Source organism: Lactuca sativa, chromosome 5 (assembly GCF_002870075.4).
Source record: "Lactuca sativa cultivar Salinas chromosome 5, Lsat_Salinas_v11, whole genome shotgun sequence".
NCBI classification, from domain to species: Eukaryota; Viridiplantae; Streptophyta; class Magnoliopsida; order Asterales; family Asteraceae; genus Lactuca; species Lactuca sativa.
The window spans coordinates 332,946,915-332,956,060 of NC_056627.2; the positions used below are offsets into that span (position 1 = coordinate 332,946,915).

The 9,146-nt window shown below is 31.7% G+C and overlaps 1 long non-coding RNA gene across 4 annotated transcripts; it reads right to left on the reverse strand.

Moving 5' to 3' along the window:
• Nucleotides 1–2,711: 2,711 nt before the first annotated feature.
• On the reverse strand, nt 2,712–6,813 carry LOC111897892 (uncharacterized). Of its 4 annotated transcripts, none has more exons than XR_002852426.3 (11): nt 6,124–6,809; nt 5,649–5,758; nt 5,355–5,542; nt 5,198–5,266; nt 4,990–5,072; nt 4,806–4,875; nt 4,423–4,507; nt 4,205–4,305; nt 3,878–3,942; nt 3,738–3,794; nt 2,712–2,967 (listed from the first exon to the last, which is right to left on the reverse strand). It is a non-coding gene; the product is annotated as an uncharacterized LOC111897892 (long non-coding RNA). The 4 variants fall into 4 exon arrangements; XR_002852425.3 differs by having other exon boundaries at nt 3,878–3,917; nt 6,124–6,807; XR_006183521.2 differs by having other exon boundaries at nt 2,712–2,964; nt 3,878–4,305; nt 6,124–6,813.
• Nucleotides 6,814–9,146: the final 2,333 nt, after the last annotated feature.

Below are 9,146 nucleotides of genomic sequence, written 5' to 3' on the forward strand. Positions count from 1 at the left end.
ATCTATAGCTATTCTGTAGTTAATTAGCTACAGAATAGCTACGGACTGACGTCCGTAGCTATTTTGGAGCTATTCCGTTAATAAATTAGGGCATCCCATTCTGTAGCTGATCTGTAGCAATTCCGTAGCTAATTAGCTACGGAAATTTTCCGTAGCTATTTACCGTAGGAAAACCCCATGTTCTCTAGCAGTGTTACATCATTATTCCTCAAGTTTCATATTTATTTATTTCTAGTTTATTAAATATGATTAGGTATATTTTAAATATAGTAATTACTTAATAATTTATTTCTAGTTTATTAAATAAGATTATGAATATTTTAAATGTAATAATTTATTTGGTTATAATTTTGTAATAATATATTTTATAAAACTTTTATAAATAAAAAATGTAAATAAAGATGTATAAACCTAAGACATTGAAGGGTGATTTTTGATAAACTATATAAAAAGGCTAAAAGAGAATATATATATATATATATATATATATATATATATATATATATATATATATATATATATATATATATATATATATATATATATATATATATACTTACTTATTGATGAAAAAATAATGTAAGACATAATATAAAGTTGAAAATTAAAGAATATTTACTATATAGGGGTGAACATTTGAACTGGACTGATCGGATCGAACCGGAACCGGTTTATGGACCAAACTTGTTTGATAGAAATTAGTAGACCATGAACTGGACCGATTGAGGCTTATCGGGTCTAGGTCCGGGTCTTCCAGTTCCTGTACCTGTTATACATTTACTACATTAAATGTATATGATACAGCTCGTTGAGGCCCTACCGAACTTAGTTTATCTATTACTTTAAAACAAATACATGTTGGACTAGATCTACTCGGTTTTGTACCCGGATCGATTTTGCATGATTCAAAGACCTGAGATTTTGAGAACCGGACCTACTCTAAAAAATCGGTCGAGGTCAACTCTAGGTCTGGGTTCGACTCCCGATCTAGTGTGATCCAAATGTCCAAATGCTAACCCCTACCATTTATATTATTTTCTAAAATAATTTTGGGATGGAAATGATTTTATTTTGACATTTTGGGGGTGTTTGACAAAAAAAAATATTTATTGTTTATTGGCTTATAATTTATTAGCTTATTATGTTATCTTATAACCTAATAAGTTAGATATCTTATCTTATAACCTAATAAGTTAGAATGGGGTAACTTATTAATAAAATAAATTATTAATTGTTTTCCAACGCAACAAACAATTTTTATCCAAATACTTTTTTAGTTCGACAAACACCCCTTTTGTATATTTTATTTATTGAAAATCGAAATGTGCGCATCAACAATTGGTAGCCCTTCCCTTTTGTTACGTGGCAATTCAGGGGTGAGCGTGGTGCGGTTATGTGCGGTTTTTGGCCAAAGCTGAACCAAATACCGCAACTTCGGTTTTTTGAAGTTTAGAAACCGCACCATTCGATTTTATGCGGTTCGTTTTTTTTGCGGTTTTTTGTCAATATTTGGTTTTTGTTTGGCTTTTTTTAATAAAACTTAGCAACTCAACGAGTTAATTTGACTCAGATGAGGAGTGTTAATCATTTCTTGAGAAACTTTATAGATATAGAGATGAGGAACGTCAGATTGACTCTCTTATATGAAACGTGAGAATGATCAAAATTTTATCTCAAAGGTGATCAGGGATACTCTTATAAGGCTAACAAAATTAAAGCTCAAATGATATCCTGGAGATGAACTGATACCACTGGCCACCTCTTGGTTTAAAATCAAAGAACATAACCACTCATCCAACATCTTCTTATGCTTGAATATAATACAAATTAAATATAATATTTATGAAGGCGGTAATATCAATTAATGTATTGATAAAAGTGACATTATCGTCACTAGTATTTTTCATATTTAAATATTAAAAAATGTAATAAACATTATTTGTTCTTGTAAATATCACTATACGTATGCTTAAAAATGTACAATATTCTTTTGATAAGATAGATATTTATATTTATAGATTTTTAATTGTCATGAGTTTTTAGTTCTTACAATTATCAATACTTAATATATATATATATATATATATATATATATATATATATATATATATATATATCACTACTAGAAACATGGGTTTTAGAGATGGACGAATTTGTCGCTATTCCGTTGGTAAATGTTGTTTGCGAAGGATTAGCAACAGACATACTCCATAGCTAAATACAGTGTGGCTAATTACCTAGCGAGGGTTTTAGCAATGGATCAGTTTATCCTTGCAATGAATTTAGCGACGGAGTATCCGTCGCAAAATGGTCCCTTAATACAATTATTTAGGACATTCGCGACAAATTTGATAAAAATATTCCATCGATGTTCTGTCGCAATCTTCATATCCTTTTTTTTAATCCGTCGCTATTCCCTAGCAGATCTCATATATTATTTTTTATTTTTCCATAGCTAATCCCTAGCAAACTTTGTAAATGATTTTTTTATTTTCCGTAGCAGATCCCTACCAAACTCCAGATATGATTTTTTTTCGTTGTTGTTCCCTCACAAATATATAGAATCAGATTTTATTATTATTATTATTATTATTATTATTATTATTATTATTATTATTATTATTATTATTATGAATCTAAAAAAAAGATATAAAAAACATCAACTAATAATACAATCCCAAAGCAAACATTTAACATTTAAAGAACACTAATAATAGAAAAAAATATATATTATAATACCCAAGACTAAACATTAACATTACAATGCTAAAAACTATCAAATCATCCAACAACATAGATATCGATGTTTACCAAATCATCCAAAAACATCAAATATTAAAATTTACCAAAGCATCCAAAAAGATCATATTTTCCTCACACATTTTTTGATGTCTGGTTTCCATTTTTTGCAACTTTAGTGTCCATCTACCCACACATCTCTTCTCGTATACGTTCATACACAACCTGCTGTTAAAACATGGATATAAGATGTTATAATCTGGTATTTTGGTAAGTATAATGCTATGATAGGAAAATTTACAACATGGTAGATTTTGTAAGTACAATATCATAATAGAAATTTTTTATAAAATACAATGTTATTGTACTAGGCTACTAGCTATTCCTTTCAAAAAGCTCACAGGATCAGACACAAATGCAGATCATAATATTCTTCCTTTCTTGAAAAGCAATGTACTTTTTAGACTATATATATATATATATATATATATATATATATATATATATATATATATATATATATATATATATATATATATATATATATATATATATATATAAAGAATAACATTATAGGATGACACCCACATTAGAGTTTGTACTTTCAAATATAAGATATTGTATCTTCTATTCAATTATCATGCATATAAAATTTTAATAATTCAGTTTCTACATATAATATAAAAAATTCCAATAAACTAACTGATTAAATTAAAGAATGAATGTATTTTCTGACATATATTAGCAGTGGTTCACATAAAAAAATAGAAAGACGAATGAATATAAAAATTAATCTAGGACAATGAAGTATCCAAAACTTTTTGACTCTAGGATTGGAAATACCTTAACTTTAGCTGCCTATAGCTTAATGTACTCTTAATGTAATTTCATACATTTTTCTTATTAACACAACTGTACTTTCAAAATGCAATTCAAAAAAAATGCAAATGAAGCAGAGCCAAAAACAAAAAATAAATAAATAAATAAATAAAACTAACCATTGTTGGAGCAACAACATGAGAATTTGGCTGAGATTTCCCTGTAACAAAAGGATGCTGCAAGAAATAATGCAAAAAATATTGGAACAACATAAGTTGAGACTTGAGAGAAATTAAAAAAGATTCAAATTTAGAATCACCTGCAGCAAATCAGAAACAAATGGCCTCATCTCAGGTTCCCTGAAATATAACCAACTCAGTGTAACTGGAAACAAGGTGAAAAAACAAAGACCAAAATACCCCCATTATACGGATTGGAATAAATATATATATATAAAGGCATGCTTCCTTTGTGGATTCTAGCAATGGTGTGTTTGTGTTAAGTTCTATGAATTTCAACATTCCTAGAGGCTGGTGAAAGGAATTTGATTCTATTCTTTCTTTTTTTATTTAAAGACTAAAATGCCCCCATTATATGGATTGAAATAAATGAAAAAGTAAAATGATTAGATGTATCATGTATGTACTTGTGTAAGCATTTGAGAAGTAAATCTTGTGCCTCGAAAGAATAATTGTAAGGAATAGGTGGATGAGAGTTTGTAGTGCCAATATAAAACAGAGCTGTAACCTGAAATGAAGATAATATAATATCAAATGATGTGGAGCAATGATCAAAGTTTAAAACATAAGTACTGAAATCAAAAACACATTCTAAAGAAAAAAGTAGTTTGAAATTAAATAGTACCTATTGTTGATATTGTTGGCTCCAGGGAGGCTTTCCTATAGCCATCGCAATTATCGTACACCCAAGACTCCATATGTCAGCATAGCTAAAAAATGATAAAAAGAAAATAAGAAAACTAGTATCCAAATAATTCGTTTCTTAACACCCTTTTGGATGAATAGAAGATATATGAGTTGTAGCATAGTATTTACTTACATTAACTGTTGTAACTCAATACAAACAAGAAATACATGGAAAGTGTTGCAAGATATGAACTTTTTGAGTTAACAAATGTATCAAGATTCAATAGTAGAAATCCATTGTTTAAGTTTAGGTGTATATTGTGACTTTCAATGAAAACACAAGAAATCAGGTGTAAAAATGATTGATATAAATGTACTTACAAGCTATGACCAGTTTGAAGTATAAATTTAGGAGCCATCCAATATGGTGTTCCCTTGATTGACTTGGAACCTGTTGCAGAAAGAAGAAAAAAGAGGAGAACAGATGAATTTTCCATGGCCATTTCCATTTTCCAATAATGAGGGTATTTACGTCTTTTTGACAATCTTGTAGATGATATGCTACCTGACATTATTTTGTGTGAGCTCATTTAGTACGGACTTCAATAGCGAAAGTGGAAGGTAAAGATGATCTTTTGAAGGGTATAACTGCAATGTTGTTCATAATGACTATTCAAATAAGTAAAAAACAAAATAATTTCATATATAATTTAACTTGACACAAAAGATTTGTTAATTTCTAAGACAAAAAAAAATACAATTGTATAAATTACCTGCATATTTGATGAAGTTTTCACCATATAATCAATTGGAGGAATCTTGTCCTAATAACGGAAAGGCATCTAACAGATCATATATCAAAATAACATCATTAGAAAATTAAAAAAATGTGAACATGATATGATAATATTTGTTGGTGTTCTCTGATACCTCATCAAAGATCCACTTGCAAACACCAGCTTGTTGCAAGAGTTAAATTTATTTGAAAAAGAGCCCATCTATATGCTTTATGTTCAATATTTTTTGGTGTTTTCATGAAACACAGACTAGAAACATTGACCATGGCCATGTAATTCTCGGTTTGTGATAATGTTTATAGGAACAATTTCCACAATAACCTGGAGAATAAATACAACACGACAATATTTATCCAAAAATCATAAATAATTCCTTAACCACTCATGATATAAATGATAGACAAAGAAGCTTTTTAAGAATTTAGACCTGAAAATGTTCAGAGGTGCGTGGCTGACCAGGAAACTAGGATGGATGTTGTCGATATTTTTTTATCTTTGAATTTGTCAGTACCATGCTTTCAATTTTATCTAAGCTTCCTGGAGAAAATAATATTGAATATACAATCGGTTAATGAAATTATTTTATTAAGGCTACAAGAAATTACATATGCATACTTTACAACAAGTAATTTTCTTTGTAGAATGTAAGGAGTTCGTTTCTTATATATACCCCTCTTGACTTTGGATTTACCACTACAATGGCTCAAAATGCATACTAATCAGCCACACTTCAAAATTTTCAGCCACTATGTTCAATAAATAGTAAATTGCTACTTGTTTTCAGCTAGGTAGATGCTATTTACTCATCAATTGGCAAAAACATCAATTCACACCTAATCCTATCATCTAACATAATACAATAACCTAAAATTATGCATATCATCTACAAAGTTCAAAATTACCTCGAGGTTAATCAAATTTGTACGAACAAGTGTTTGAATGGGATGACCACCACAGTGTTCCAACCACTGCCAACAGAACCGATGCTGCTACCTGTCAGGTGATCGACGTCGCTGTTGCTGCTAAGCAGATGTACGATCTGAAGCAACAATAAAGGATGAATCAATAGATCGGACTCAGCATGGAATTGAGAGGCAAGTCAACGAGAAAGCCAGTTAGGATGTGATTTCGGATTAGGTTTTCCTTTGAGAGGCTTCGAAGATGGCGATGCAGGTTGATTGTGGTGGAGGCGATTACAAGGGCGAAGGAGAGATTTGACTATCATTTAGGGCTTTGAGAGGAAATTGTTGGCTTTTGGAAGAAATAGGAGGGAACAAAAATAAAACGAGGTAAAGAAAAAAAAAAGCAGGAAAAGTTTTTTCTGCAAGGGTTTGGCGAGGGCCAGGAAAAAAAAAGCCTCTACTTTTTGCAATTCGTCGTTGTTCCCTTATTAAGAGGTTTTACTTTCTGAGGGTTTAGTGAGAGACAATTTTTGTCGATAAGATCTTACCAATCCGTTGTAAATCCTTCGTTAATGCCTCTCTAAAACTCTATAATTATTTTGATTGAAATTTTTGTGCTTTCCGTTGCTGATCCCTCAATAAACTGTCGTTGATTAACTACGGATAGAGTATGTAGCTAATTCCCTTGCTGTAGGTGGTGTTTCTAATAGTGTGTGTGTGTGTGTGTGTGTGTCTATATATATATATATATATATATATATATATATATATATATATATATATATATATATATATATATATATATATATTCGGTGCGGTTCGGTTTTTTGCGGTTTTTGTAAGACTAGAGACCGCACCGCACTGAACATTTTTGGTTTTTGCAAAACTAAAAACCGTACCGTCGGTTTCATTTCAGTTTCAGTTTTTCGGATTCGTATTATACGTTTTTTTCGGTTTGCGGTTCGGTTTTTTGCTCACCCCTTTGTGGCATCATAAAAAAAACATAATTAATATAAACGGATAGCTACTTTTTCTCTTTTCTTTTTTGGTTTCCAATAATTTCCTAATTAACGAGTTTAGAGAAATATGCAAAACGTCACTCGCGCGCAAAATATGACTCCATGAAGTCGTTGTGCTGATTTGTTTTTACAAACATTTTAGTCATTTAAACTGTATATAGAAGGAAAGTGGCAGCGCATTTTTTAATATTTGATGACACACAAAGACAGGAAATAAGTTTTAAAACTTAACCATCCAATAAGATTAATAATTATTTATTATCGATTAAACTCATGGATTTAATAGAGAAAACATCGTGCATGCTAATAATGCCAATTCACCAAAGATAAAAATCACTTTTTTTATATTATCTTATAATTTATAGTTATATATAGTTCTTGTTCTTTCATATCCAACTATATCTGTTTTTAATTCAATCGCATTAATCTCCCTCCAACAAAAGTTAAATTTACCTTTTAAAATTTCAAAAATAACATATAATTAAAAATAAAAAATAATTTTTATGTTTATATATAAGTTAGTTGTTATTCCTATGCTTTTGATCACTGGATTAATTATATGAGTGATAAGATTGAATAACAAGTTCCGAATTCGAACGATCCTTGCATATTTATCCGTTGAAAGATTCAATAAACGATTTGTATTATTGTATTTATCCAAGTACAAAGCTAGTTAAATAGGTTATCTTTAGAACATTTTTTATTATAAAATGGGTATTTTGTAAGTAAAAATGAGTGCACATTTTTATTATAAAATAGATATATTCATTATATATTTGTTGGAAGTATCCTTAACGGGTTGCCGAATGAGGAAAGTGTCTTCGTCTTGAAAGCCCTCATTTAGATAATAATGATCATGCCCTTTAGGGGTTTGAAAGGGTATATATATATATATATATATATATATATATATATATATATATATATATATATATATATATATATATATATATATATATATATATATATATATATATATATATATATATATATATATATATATATATATATATATATATATATATATATATATATATATATATATATATATATGAGCGTTCAATCGAGAACATTTCTTATTGTGAAAACATTTGAGAACAAATTTAGACCACACAATTTTTTTAATTAAAATTATAAAATAATATTCATATAAATAAAAAATAGTTACAAACAATTAAAAAACCTACTACCTAACACCACTGATCACCCAACCAACACCACTCCCCACCACCACCCATAACTAACCACTACCACCACCAACCACCACCCACCACCCATCACTACCTACCACCACCACTCGCCACCACCATCACCACCCACCACCATCATCACCCAACCACCACCACCTGCCACCACCACCCATTACCACTGCGTGCCACCACCACCCACAACCACTACCTACCACCCATCACCACCACCCACCATCACCACCACCCACCACCCACAACCATCACCCGCCACCACCACCCATCACTAACCAACACCACCAACCACCACCCACCACCCATTACTACCCACAACCACCACCTGCCACCATGACCACCACCCACCACCATCACCACCCAACCACCACCACCCGCTGCCACCACCCACCTCCACCACCCATCACCACCGCCCGCCACCACCACCGACAACCACTACCTACCACCCATGAGCACCACCCATAACTACCCACCACCACCAACCATTACCCACTACCAATCACTACCCACCACCCACTACGACCCGCCACCACCCACCCACAACAAAAACTACCCACCATCACCGACACCACCAACTACCACCCGCCACCACCACCCATTACTACCCACCCACCCACCACCACTGCCACAAACCACCACTCGCCACCACTATCACCACTCACCTACATCACCACCCAACCACCACCACCCACAACCACCACCCACCTCCACCTCCCATCATCACTGCTCGCCACCACCACCACCAACCACTACCTACCACCCATCACAACCACCCGCCACCACCACCACCACCCCCACTACC